Genomic DNA, 15,076 nt, shown 5'->3' with positions numbered 1-15,076 from the left:
CATTTCTTATGATTTAATTCTAATTAGTATTTATAACTATAGACTAATTTCAATAACACACTGTTAAATGAGTATGGAAATGTATTCATTGATTCATGCATGAACAGCACAACATCACACATTTGGATGTTGTTGAAATAGCTGCATAGGTATGTACCCACATATTTTCTACATTTTTCTCACATTCTTTGATTATGATCCTTCTTTTTTATGTTTCATACTGTGATAATGAGTCTTCCAAACTGCTATTTGTAATAAATTTTGGGTAAGATTATTTACTTTTCTTTGTATTTTTTATTTTATGCTCTGAGTGTGGGACCCTACAGAGTGCTACAAATTGAGAGAAACAAACATTTCACAGAAAACAGATCTACAGAGCTTTGGAAAGAGCAAAGAATTGACAATTTGAAGGGCTTCAAGTATGCCAAGTGGCCACCATAACTCACTCCATATTTCAAAAGGAATAAACAAATCAAGATCTGAAGACTTTACAGAACCTTTTGTTTTCTGAGAATGTTTTCACTGTGTGTTGGCTATAATTACTGTCAAGATTCATTTTAAGAGCAACTTGCTTATCTCTCATTGAAATTTATAGTGAGAAAGACAATTTGAAGTCATCTAAGTTTTTAAATAAGGATTGACAGAATTAAGTGAGATATCTAATACCATGAGGCTTGTCAGTGGCAGAGCTAGGATGAGAACTCTTGTGTCCCAACACCTATTACAAGACGCTTTGCACTATGCCACACTCCTAAAGGTCATATTCTAAGAATGAAGAACTATTAGTAGCTCAAAAACAAATCCACATCATCATTTTTTGGGTCAGTTTGAGAATCCGGCTTGATATAGAATCCAGGGATGTCAACACTGAAAGGACCTTAGAGATCACCTGTTTATATCACTCAATTTCCTAAATTAGAAACTGATGTCTAGAATGGGGAAAAGCACTAAAAAGCAACAGGAATTCTCTTTTTCTATCTCAGAATTACTTGAATAGGAACAAAAACTTCAAACTATCATGTCTGGTGAGCAAAAATAAAATGTATATGATGAGCAAAAATGGCTACTTGTTCATGAATAAGGTACGGATTTTTGATCCAAGAGTTCCTTCTCTCTCATTAGTTTAGTGTACTTTCAACGTAAAAAGCATTTGTTCCATTTGTGACTTCTTTTTGTACTAGAATTTACCTATAATCTTAATATTGTTGGTTCAAAGTATAGTATAACTCTAAGTTATTTTATTTAATTCTCCTTAAGAAAACAAGCAAACATAGTTGATAGCTTAAAAAGAGGCATCTGTACATCTTATAAAGATAGCTTAAATTATCTAGAGTGATAAAGAACACAGTGTAAAAGGAAAATCAAAGAACTTTTGTAAAATCATTCTTCTGAATGTTGTACTTTGTCTCCCCTTAATGCCTTTTATAATGTCTTTAGATTTTTTTTAAAGTAAGCTATCCATTGTATATGTCAAACTATCACATAATCAAGCGACTTCCAATCATTTCTTTTCTAAAATCTTACTTTTCTTGCAACAAAGTTGACTTATGATATTATTTGTATATTTCACAGCATTTCAGATATTTTTGTAAAACACACCATGGTAAGAATAGTACCTTTCTTGAATCAAATAACTGAATGTGTTAAAAATAGTATTAATAAGAAAAAAAAAGTTTCATAGACTCAATTTATCAGAACCAATGATGGATATTATTAGTTATGAATAAAGAAATGAATATTGCATAATAATGTATAACATGAAGTTTCAGTGAATTTAAGTGGCTTAGTAGTGCTCAAGAATATGTGTAAAATTCCTGGACATGGATCTTCTAAAAAGGGTAAAAAAAACTATCCATCTATCTATCTATCTATCTATCTATCTATCATCTATCTTTCTTTCTAACTTTCTATCTTTCATATATCTATCCATCTTTCCTGAAAATGAAATTCCCCATAAAACATATAAATTGGGTGTGGCACTTCTTTAAATATTTTAGCAACATGTATGTTAGATTGGAAAAGAGAGTATCATTTGATAGGTGAGGGCCTCAGGAAAAAAAGGAAGCATACAGATCTTCCTTGACTTATGATAGGGTTACATTCCAATAAACCCATCATAAGTTGAAATATCTTAAGTCAAAAAGGCTTTTAATACACCCAACCTACCAAATATCATAGCTTAGCCTAACCTACCTTAAATGTGTTCAGAACACTTACATTAGCCTACATTTGGCAAGATCACTTAACACAGAACCTGTTTTATAATAAAGTGTTGAATATGTCATGCAATTTATTGAATACTGTGCTTGAAGTGAAAAACAGAATGGTACAGGACGGTTGTAAGTGTATTCGTTGTTTACCCACGTGATTGCCTGGCTGACTGGAAGCTGTGGCTCGCTGCCACTGTCCATCATCATAAGAGAGTATCATACTGCACATAGCTCGACCAGGAAGAGATCAAAATTCAAAATCTGAAGTAGGGTTTCTACTGAATGCATATCAATTTCCTACCATTGTAAAGTCAAAAAATTGATAAGTCTAACCATCTTAAGTCAAGGACTGTCTGTAATCAGTGGAGATGTAGTGACCTTAAGAAAAGAGTAAAGAATGGTTCAGGATAAAGAACACTCTTATACTTTCTCCGTGTTTGTTTTATTTATTTCTTTTTTATGGGGGGCGGTTTGTTTTTAGGCAGTGTGGTGTTGTGTAAAGAGCATGGTCTTGGAATATGGCAGAACCAAGTACACTAAAGGATACTCAAGCATTCTTCCTCTTCCAGGAACATGCCAAGCTTGTCCCCAACTCAGGTTCTTTGTGCTTGATAGTGGCTCTATTTGAAATGTTCCCCCCTATGACTTTTGCAGTCTTGCCTCCTTTGAAGATTTCTACTTAATATTCGCTTTCCATGGAGGTCATCCCACGCCAACCTTTCTAAAGTAGGCCTCTCACATAATTTCTGCTTACCCTGTAACTTTCCATTGCCTCTCTAATAAAAATTAAAGAAACACTGGAAAATATTTAGGTTATAAAAGACATGAGCTTTGAAAAAAATATATAAATTGCCTCAGTAAATTGTTCTGTAGCATAAATGCATTAATGCTTCTTCCACTCATGCTTAACTTACTTTCATAAAGTGGCTTAAGTACTTAAATAATCTGCCTCATTATGTCTTAAAACACCTGAAAATGATTTTCATTCAATTTGAAAAATAAGTTGAATACAACTAATAGGAAGTCATTTGATGCAGCACCTGAACATCTATGGGGGATCTAACAGACTAATGGGCACCATATTAATCCATGATATTACACAAGTAAAATGGAATGGTGCATTCGCTACTTATGCTTGAAATCTGTGCGTAAACAATTTGATATAAGTGCAGGTGACTGATGAATAAAACATCACTGATCAAGCTGCTTGCAACTAAATTTTGGCTTAAATCCTGCTGGTTTAATTTGGTTTGGTGGGTTTTCCTTCTGATGTTGTTTTCACCTGAGGTGGATAAATATATATTATGCATGGAAAAAAATGAGCAACATAAATTTAAATACCTGGAACAGGTGGCAAGAGTTGTTCAGCTGCTTTCAGATACTATGCTTCTGCTAAGGAGAAATGTGAAAATAACTCCCCATGTCCACCCCAGGGGAAAAGTGTCATTGGGTCTTTAAAAAAACACAGGTCCATCTCAAAAGTTTAAGTCAACAGGTTAGGGCATTTCCTTCTTACTCATTCTCATTATGCTTGGAAAAATTACACATGAGGTATTTTAAAAATATACAAAAACAAGAGGGAAAATTATTTTAGGGAAAATAATCTTGAACAATGTTTTTTGGTGCAGGAGAGAAAAGTGTATATTTTAGTAAGTCAGGTGACATTGATAGATGAACTATCAAGTTAGTCATATAACTCACGGCATCTGTCTGTCATAATAGAACAGTTTGAGCTTTTCCCTTGAATGATTAATAATTTGTATCTAATTATAATACATCTATTCCTTATGTTGATGTCCTTTAAGGTCCAAAGCTGGCTGTGTGATACAGGGGGAATATATATAAACCAAAGCAAGAAAGCTTAAGAGGAAGGATGGCTGCTATGCATCAATTTCCTCGTGTGTGTCATCAAAATTTAGTAGTAATAAATGAATATCAAAGGCTTTCTCTTTCATTTTTGAAAAAATTGTTTAGTAAAGTGATCTGGAAGCACAAATGCAAGTTGATTTAACATAACAGCAAATAAAATCAGCATTGTTCATCTACTAATATACATAGCCAGGGCTACATAGAAATAAATGTATGGATTCATGATTTTAAAAACCTATATATAAAGAAATCTTATAAGAGCTTAACTTTAACTTAACTGTTTATTATATGTGAAGTGTGATCTTTAACTGCTGTGCAAAGCTTCTAGAATTAGCCTTTACTTTGTTACTTCAACTGTATTTAAGTACTACCTTGTCCCTAAGTATTCATTCAGTTTTATGTCATACTTTTTACTTAATTTTAAAAATATCCCAGCTTTCTTTTCCTTAAGGTGTCAGATATTTTAACATTAAGATCATATTTAAATCGGGACCAAATACAGTGCTAAAAATATTATAAAATTATATAAGTTTCAATAAGTGCACTTACTAGACTATCACAGAATTCTAACAATTGTTTCCACAGGCTAGTAAAAAACTTGAAAAATGTGTATGCATATCATTATATATACTATAGATTTCAATATAATAAAATAATGTAATTATATCAATATATAAGTGTATAAAATATATATGTAATATATAAATAGATAATAAGAGAGAAAGGAAAGGAGAAAGAGAAAAGAGACTCAGAGAAAGAGAAATAGACAAAGCTGCAAAATTTTTTTAAATCACCTTTTTTATGCTTGACACTATAGAGCAATTAGTACTTTAATAATAAAAATCACTAAAATTCAATTTTTGTAAATTTTAAAATTGTATATAATATGAACTTTTTTTTTTAAAAGATAAAGTCAAGGCTGTTTTCATTAATCAGATATTTTGCACAATACTGATCACATATAACACCTCAGTGTTCATAATAATAAACCAATTAAAATATTTTCAGAAAAATTAACAATTTTAAAAGCCAACGTATCTTGATCATTTAAAATGTCAGACATTGTGCTTTTGCCTATATTATTTCATTTGATCTCCACAACCCTATGAAATAGGTCATATTATGGTCCTCACTTTGCATATATGACATCTGAGGAACAGAAAGGCCAAGTAACTTTACAAAGTCACACAGCTGTTAAGTCCAGCCAGCCTTCAAATCAAGGCTGTCTCATTTCAGAATTCATGCTTTATACTCAATATTGCCTTCCAAATTACATTTGATTCTTTATTCCATCCCTTACTGATTGATTGTAAGTGGCTGTTTGGAATAGCTTGTTGAGTATTCTAAAGCTCTCTCTAGGGATGCTGTGGGTTGAACTGTGTCTCCACAAAAGATATATTGAAAGCCTAATCCCCAGTATCTATGAATATGATCTTATTAGGAACTAGCGTCTTTGCAGATGTGATTAAGTTAAAATGAGGTCATACTGGATTAGGGTGGACGATAAATCCAATGACGGGTGTCCTTATAAGAAGAAACAGACTTGAAGATACAGGAGACATAGGGAAGAAGGCCATATGATGACAGAGATTGGAGTGTTGCAGCTGCAAGCAAAAGAACACCAAGAACTGTTGGCAAACCAAAAGCTAAAGCCTTCAGGAGAAGTATGCCCTGCTGACACCTTGATTTCAGACCTCTAGTCTCCAGAACAACAATAGAATAAATTTCTGTTGTTTGCCACTACACAGTTTATGGCGATTTTTACTACAGTCTGAGGAGACCGATCCCGGGTATTACTGATCTGGTAACAATATCTGACATGGGCCTATAGGTAGGGAAGTGGGGGCAAAACTGATGCCAAGCATTTGGTACTTGATAGGAGTTCAGAGAGTAAATATTTGGCAGTTTGGGGATTCTCATTTGGCACGTGAGTTATAAGCAATAAATTGGTTGTACTACTTGAATGGTATAACCCCATCTCTCATCTAAAAACAGATAAACATATTGCAAAAATGTTTAAAAAGTGATCTTGGGTGACATCACTAGACAGGATGCAGAGGTAAATGACTAAAGGCTAAGGCTGGCTATAGTAGGGCCAAGATGGAGCAAGAGAAAAATAAGAAAGAGATAACAGATAAAGATTTTTTGCATTTTAATACAAGACTAGAAGGGGGTCTGATAAATTGGTAGAGGGATTTAGAGATAGGAAAAGAACTGAAAGATTTATTAGTATCTCAGAATTTGCCAAAATAAGCTTTCTCTTAAAATTGAAATTAAGAAATACTGGAGTAAGAGGAGGTACATCCCATGCCTTACCTTAAATGACACTTCCAGAGTCAGACCACAGATTAACAATCCACTGTGGGACCCAAGCTAGGGATGGAGGGGAAAAAAATGGATCTTTTTTGAAAACAAAGTATTAAGAAGGAAAGTCTCTGAAATGAGTGATCTAAAATGTTGTCCAAAGTAGAAGAGACTGGATATGTACATGCAAATGCATGTGCTCATAATTTTACTGCTGGGTCTTCTTGGCAGAAGCTGGCAAGTAAGAACCTCACTTTATGTGACTGAGTCATACACATTGTCCTGATGGTGTTTGATATTTTGAGTAACCACAGGTTTTAATTGTATTTAATACCACTTCCAGCAATAAGCCTAAAAGCATCTGGACTAATTTTTAGACATTTTAGAATAGTTACTGTATTAGTTTTCCATTGCTACTATAACAAGTTACCACAAACTTAGTTGCTTAAAACAATACAAATTTATTATCATACAGTTTGGAAGGTCAAAAAATTGACACAGGTCTCAGTGGAATAAAATCAAGGTGTCTTGCAGGGGGCTGTATTCCCTTCTGGATGTTCTAGGGAAGAATCTGTTTCCTTGGTTTTTTGTTTGTCTGTTTGTTTTTTAACCTCCTAGAGGCTTCCCACTTTCCTTGGCTCCTGGCCCCCTCTGTCCATCTTCAAAGCCAGAGAAATTGCATCTCTCTGACTATTCTTCTGTATTACATCTCCCTCTGACCAAAGCGGTGAAAGGTTTTTCTGATTTTAAGACTTCACTGATTACATTGTGCCCATTTGGATAATCCATAATATTCTTCCCACCTCAAGGTCTTTAACTTTAATCACATCTGTAAAGTCCCTGTTGCCATATAAGGTAACATTTGTACAGGTTTTGGGGATTAGGTCATGGACAGCTTTCATGGGCCATTATTTTGCCTACTACACTTTCTAAAATATTAGTGTTTTGGGCTATCATTCATAGTTTCACCTGTAAATATTCTCATTATGAAACAAATAATCAAACAGATGGTTATTCATTCATTTATCATCTTAATCCTTGTTTGGATTTTCAGATAGTATTGTCTGCTTATAAATTTCTTACAAGTGATATATTTAGCTAATTGAAGATAACTGAATACATTTTGTTGATGTGTTTAATTTACATAAAATGAAAAAAAAAGGGCTTCCCTGGTGGCACAGTGGTTGAGAATCTGCCGGCCAATGCAGGGGACATGGGTTCGAGCCCTGGTCTGGGAAGATCCCACATGCTGCAGAGCAACTAGGCCCGTGAGCCACAACTACTGAGCCTGCGCGTCTGGAGCCTGTGCTCCCAACAAGAGAGGCCGCAATAGTGAGAGGCCCGCGCACCGCAATGAAGAGTGGCCCCCGCTTGCCACAACTAGAGAAAGCCCTCGCACAGAAACGAAGACCCAACACAGCCAAAAATAAATAAATTAATTAATTAATTAAAAAAAAATACTGGGAAACTGCAACTCAGTGATATCAATGATGTTTGATGAACATTAATTCATAACAAGGATTAGTTGACATATTAAATATACAACAGACAAGCTCCTATTTATATTAATGAAAAGCATAATACACTTAAAAAGGGCCCTGTGGTCAATTTAAAAATTTCATTGTAGAATATGTCTTCTTACCAATTAGTATATTCACTTTCGAATGGTCTGTAAATGTCTAGAGTAAAGACATTTATTGACCATTGTTTAACCAAAAGTTTTAGAAAGTTTTTGACTATGGAATCTCTTGCTTGTTTTGTTGTTGTTGTCCTTTTTATTGGCATGGTGTAGAACAAGTGTTTCATGAAATGTGCTTCAAAAAATATTGGTTTAATAGCAACAGGTCTCCTCAAAGCCATGCTTACAGTCAGCTTTAAGACATCTAGGAGATGAATACACTGCATGATAATGATATGTTCCACCTTCACACAGGTAAAAAAAGAATAAGAAAGTCCAATGAATTTACAAATATTTCATGATGAATCATTAAGTTTTTAATATTATCAAGTTATTTCTTTTCTGTACCCATGTTAACTGATACCATGAATATGTGGCTAGCCTTTGTATTAGGTAAACCAGTCTTAGAGGCACACAGTTCATCCTCTGGATGAACTGCCAAAGGAACTGCTATGCTCAAATCTATTGTATAATCACTGAACACTTTCTGAATGGGCACTGATAATTTCAACCTCTGTGTCATTCTTTGTGCTACTTTATTTAGATATGTTAATACATTTGATTTTATTACAGTCAACTTGTCTTGACCTTAGAGTCATCACTTTCCCAAACATCACGATATGGCTTTACAAGACTGTTTAAAATACACTATGTGCATATTTATAGTTTCATTATCAGAGAACAACCTTATCACTACAATTATTACTAGTATTACCACTTATAGGCTTCTAGTGGCTATTTCAATTTACCTATAAGCTCTAATATTTGCAAAGGCTATTTAATGCTACGGGGAAAGTACATTCATAAGCGAAGTGGAAAAAAAAGCAAATTACAAAACTATATATGTGTGTGTAATCTAAGATTATTACAGAGATTGAATATCTAAATAATCAAGGGTTATGTTTTTAAAATAACCTAAATGCTAATAGAGTTTTTTTTAATTAATTAATTAATTAATTTATTCATTCATTCATTCATATATTCATCTGTTTAGTTATTGTATTAGTCAACTTTGCTGGAGTAGTGGAGGTCTTAAAACACCTTAGTGACTTAAAACAAGAACTATTTATTTCATTCTGAGATATATATATATATATATATAGTTTTTTTTTTTTGGTCTGAAATGGACATGGGCCAAAGAAGCTGTCCCTGTTTTAGACCTGCTGTTATTACAGCAGAGGGAAAAGAACAAAAGCACTGAATGAACACACAATGGATTTTAAGGTCCTGTTCAAATATAGTGTCTGTCATGCCTGCTCACATTTCATTGGCCAAAACAAGTTTAGATGGGTGGGGCAGCATTGTCCTTTCATAGGAGGTACTGAGGAGCACTGTAATGAGAGAGGATGAATAATGCTCTTACAGAAATCAGGAGTGAATAGTTAGAATTGTTGGCAACAATACTGTAATCTACCATATTTACTATTACTTGTTATCATTGTGATTATATCTAACATTTTTCTTGCTCTTAGAATGTGATTGGGACTATTCAGTGTACTCTGAAATATTCACTTACTCAGCCTTCATAACAGTCCTATAAGGTAGGTACTATTATTACCCCAGTTTACAGATAAGACAATTCTGATACAGTGGGGTTTGGTAAAGTTACCGAAGGTTAGTAAGTTTGCAAGAGACTGAGCTTCCACTCTAACTAGGCATCCTGACTCCAAGATCAATGCTCTTCACCTTTCCACCTAGAGACAGCCAGAGGGGCAATGCATTATAATAGTTAGAGGGGATTTCGCTTTTCCTCGTTATAATTTTCTGTAGTTTCAGACATTTTCATAAAGTTTTAAAAAAATTTCTTTACTGTTCTAAAATAAATGAAAGGTAAAGACCGTGAAAACATACAGCCTGTTAAAATCTCTTATTTCTTGTGTCCCAGGAGAAAACATTTTCAGTCATTTGATTCAATCTTCTGATCGCACCACACACTCTCTCCTTCCTTTCATAACCTTGCAATATATAAAGTAGCTTTGCCTTTTTGTCCTTCTCTACCAGCATGGAAAGTAACAAAGCTCTGATTCTCACTGACCCGAACTGAATCATTTAACCTAACTTTCTAATACCAAGACACTGATTGACCCGTAATTATATTGCTAAAGGCCAGAGGCTTACAAAGAGTTAAGATGAACACACTAAATATGAATATATCTCCTCTTTTGTCAGGTGCAATGCCAGCCTACATTAATAATGTGGAACTTTTTTAAAAAATAAATTTATTTATTTTATTTATTTATTTTTGGCTGTGTTGGGTCTTTGTTGCTGCGCACACGCTTTCTCTGGTTTCGGGGAGCGGGGACTACTCTTCATTGCTGTGTCCAGGCTTCTGGTTGTGGTAGCTTCTCTTGTTGTGGAGCATGGGCTCTAGGTGAGCGGGCTTCAGTAGTTGCAGCACACGGGCTCAGTAGTTGTGGCTCGCGGGCTCTAGAGCACAGGCTCAGTAGTTGTGGAGCATAGGCTAAGTTGCTCCGCAGCATGTGGGATCTTCCCGGACCAGGGATCAAACCCGTGTCCCCTGCATTGGCAGGCGGATTCTTAACCACTGCACCACCAGAGAAGTCCCGATAATGTGGAACTTTAATGGTGGGTAACAGGTCACATTATGTTTTCCAATCCATATTATTCTTGTTGCTCTTGTAGAAACAATTTGCTATTATATACCTTCCTCTGCCCCCAGGAATATTACCACTTCACTTTCATCACCCTGACTTTAATTTTCTGGAGATGGAGCACTATGCCACTGAAATTATGGTCATTAACTCAATGAAAGGTTGGCTTTATTTATTTATAGTGATAACTCTAAGTCAAAGAGTGTCTCAGTTACATCAGTCTTTTGGTCCAAGTGCTTCCTATAAGAATGCCAGTATTTGCCCACCTGTGGGGACATGCTTCACTCAGTTGAACAATCCCTTTTGAGAAGTTAGATAAGTTAATACTACTCTGTACCTGTTTCCTTATCTGTAAAATGGAGATCAGTATGTTTGCTTAGTACACCCTGTGGATTTATATAATGGTATATGTATGTGCAAGAGTACTGTGTAGAATTAAGCACAAAAAAATTACTGCCTTACTGATACTAATCACAAAATTATATTTATTTAAAAATATTTACTGATTTTCTTATACAATAAAAATGACTAACCAGATCAATGTCCTAACATGGAAACACATATTAACTGCAGACAACAGTTCTCTGAACACTCTTAAGCTTCTAAAAGTAAAATCCTTTGGTAACTGCTTTGTCGAATGTTCTTAGGGACATACTGTGATAGAAATAATTCCAAATTATAGATGTTCATTTCAGTGGTTGACTTTGCATTCTAATCATACTGTCAATTTCAGGTTTACTTAGGACAATGAATGAAAATTCAACAGGATGGATAATTCAGCCATTGCTCACTACACCAACCATTTTTCTCAGAATTTGATTATGCTTGAAATAAGTGTATTGAAATAGTAGTCAAGAATCTGGTTGAGGCTATATATAAAAGACATTTATATTATAATGAAGGTTCATTTCTTCTAGAGACTATGGCATACTAAAATGCTGGGTGACATTAAAATATTGTTATTAACCATAACTCAGACTTGGATTCACTGTTACATTACATATGAACGATCAGAGGAGTATTAAAAGACAAATGTCAGAGCTGAGCTTAAGGAGCACCGAGTAGGGTATTTAAACTTGTCATGGGAGCAACATTGGGGTGGGCAATCTTTTCAAGTCATCAAACTTTTGAGTTTTCTTTTTCCCCCCTTATTTATAGCAAGATTCCAGAGAGTTTAAAAAAAGAGCTTTGCAAATTGAAGTCTATATGAACTATTCTTTTCCTTTTATGAACCAGAGAACCATTAAACATTTTAAAGAGTATTTCTCTGATTCTAATCCTCAATTTTCTACTTGATTTTTTCAATTTCAGGGTGTGATCAGGTAAAAATATCCTTGTTCTTTTTATAGAGGTAAGAATGTCTATCAGTACTGATGAGTGAAGACATAACGAATGATAACAACTTCCAATTATCAAGCCTCTAACATGTGTCATGCACTTGGTACTAGGTGCTTTGTAAATTATTTCAACCTTTTCAAAATATTCTCTCAAAATCTTCATTTACTTGTCTACAAAATAATGATACTTGTGTTGGAAGATTATTTTAATTTCCCAAGGTCACAGAATCATTAGAAACGAAAGAATTGGGATTGATCTCCCAATTGATTGATCTCCCAATTGATTGATCTCTCTTTCCATGATCTTACAACTTTCCCTTAAGAAAACTGGCATTTTTTGATGTCAGTACCTAATAGTCAATGTCCTCTGGTTCTCCATTTAGTTTACCACAGAAATTGTATATATTTAAAAATCAATTTGCCCAATGTATTTCCAACAAGCAAAGGGGATTGCATTTCCTTTTAACTGAAAGTAACTGTGTAAATTGTAACGAGTGCCCCAAATGAAGGCTGGAGAGGAAAATCTCATTTTAAACTCCTCTTGGAAATTAAAGGGAAAATAAGGCAATGTCTACCATGTGCAGGTGTGTGTATTTATTAGTACCCACTAAGTACCAGATTAGGTAAATAAAAACAACAGCAAGGCTCCTGAGAATCAGAGAGATAAGGCAAGGATGTTCATTAAGAGGAAAGACATGTTGAATATCAGAATGGGAAGATTTTGAGGATTCAAAAGTGGGCATATATCTGGAGAAAACCATACTTCGAAAAGATACATGCACCCCAATGTTCACTGCAGCACTATTTACAACAGTCAAGACATGGAAGCAACCTAAATGTCTATCGACAGAGGAATGGGTAAAGAAGATGTGGTACATATATACAATAGAATACTCAGCCATAAAAAAGAACAAAATAATACCATTTGAAGCAACATGGATGGATATAGAGATTATCATACTAAGTGAAGTAAGTCAGACAGAGAAAGACAAATACCATATGATATCACTTAAATGTGGAATCTAAAAAAATAATACAAATGAACTTATTTACAAAACAGAAACACACTCACAGACTTAGAAAACAAACTTATGGTTACCAAAGGGGAAAAATGGGGGGCATAAATTAGGAGGTTGGGATTAACATATATACACTACCATATATAAAATAGATAATCAACAAGGACCTACTGTATAGCACAGGGAACTATACTCAATACTCTGTAATTACCTATATGGGAAAAGAATCCAAAAAAGAATAGATGTATATATATAACTAAATCACTTAGCTGTATACGTGAAACTAACACAACATTGAAAATCAACTATAATCCAATATGAAATAAAACGTTTTTAAAAAGTGGGCTGAAATTCCAAAAGAATGATTGGCACAGTAAATTCGTGGCCCTAAGATAATACATATACGCTGAGATATTCTTACTGTAACTAGAACACCATTCAGCTCTCTGCTGGACAAGGAGCCAATCAGGTCCTGAAGCCAAGTACCTTTTTGAGAATGGAGAAGGTTAAGTCATGTACCTCGGAAGGTAAAAAGAAAACAAAAAACGAGCCCAAGGGTTTGGAGATATGAAATGACCCGGCAAATTTTAGTTCACTTAAGCCAAATTTAGTCTCTAGTGATTTTAATGGGGAGACAAAAATTACATAAATAAATAATCCTTTGTGGACTGTATCACAAGGATTTAGAAGAGTTCAGACCAAATATACATAATTTATAATGTTTTCATCAAGCATCAACTAAGACACTTGTTACAAGTCAAACCTATAAAGATACAGCATGAAGATTTCAAAAGGTTTATGGTCACCACACATAAAAGTGAAATTTGAGACAGTCGGAGTACAACCCTAAATATGAAGGGTGTTTACCATACTTTCCTCCTGCTTTTAATTGTCTTTCACTTTTATTCAGTAGTTTATAAACATGAGATCATAAAACTCCCTAGAATTAACATGTTTGGACTAACTGTGATATTACCTAATGCTGCTTAATATTCCTCAGTGTTTTCCTGTTACTTTTGCAGTAAAGTTCAGGAGTCCCAGTAGGCTTACGGGGCAGCACAGGATTTGGGCGGTGCTGGAATCTCTAACTTCTCCTACACAGCCTCCTGCCTCTATGCTACTCCTAATAGCATTATGCTGCCCTCTACAATTTTTTAAAAGATAACTAATTTCTTTACAGTTGTTGTTTCTTTCCTTTTCTAGACTATCCATCTCCTTACATCTGCCCACAAACTACTACTCATTCTTAAAAACATAGGTCAATTATTCCCTTTTTGTGACATATTTCCTGACTTTTCACTCCTGTCATACCCCCAATGTTGGCCATGTCCTTCCTGTTCTGATAGGACTCCATGCATCTCTCTGGTGTGGTACTGATACCTCTCTCTTGTGTCTGCTTCTTTGCTTGCCTCTGTTTCCCACTACGTGGTGAGCTTATTGAAGGCACAGTCTGTATTTTATTAAGTGTTAAGGTCCAGGCCCTTGGGACTACATCTTAATAGATGTATAGTGTTCATTGGCTCACGCTCTGGACAAAGTGTATTATATTATAACTAAAGAAATTAAGACCTAAGAAGATTAAAAGACTTGCCCAGATTACACAGGTGGGTTATTATACCTAATAGCTGTTAAACAGAAACTTCTAAAAGACAACATACAAGGTCTGTATTAAGATAAATTATTTGCACAGGTGCAAAACATGCAAGGAATTTCAAACAGCAGTGGCTTCTATGTGGAATAGAAGTATAATCATCATTTGTAAAGCAAGCAACAAAATCATTGGGAAGCAACCAGTTCTTTCTCATCTAAAACTCCCATAAGTGTGAAAAAAAAAACAAAAAAACCTGTTCTGTGGTCACTGCTTCTAGACTGTCTTCTTTTTTTAGATTTTATTATTTTTTAAACATCTTTATTGGAGTATAATTGCTTTACAATATTGTGTTAGTTTCTGCTGTATAACAAAGTGAATCAGCTATACATATACATATATCCCCATATCCCCTCCCTTTCATCTCCCTCCCACCCTCCTTATCCCACCCCTCTAGGT

Source organism: Balaenoptera acutorostrata, chromosome 19 (assembly GCF_949987535.1).
Source record: "Balaenoptera acutorostrata chromosome 19, mBalAcu1.1, whole genome shotgun sequence".
Lineage (NCBI taxonomy): Eukaryota > Metazoa > Chordata > Mammalia > Artiodactyla > Balaenopteridae > Balaenoptera > Balaenoptera acutorostrata.
The sequence above is the reverse complement of the archived record's forward strand: the minus strand, read 5'-3'. Positions refer to the sequence as shown.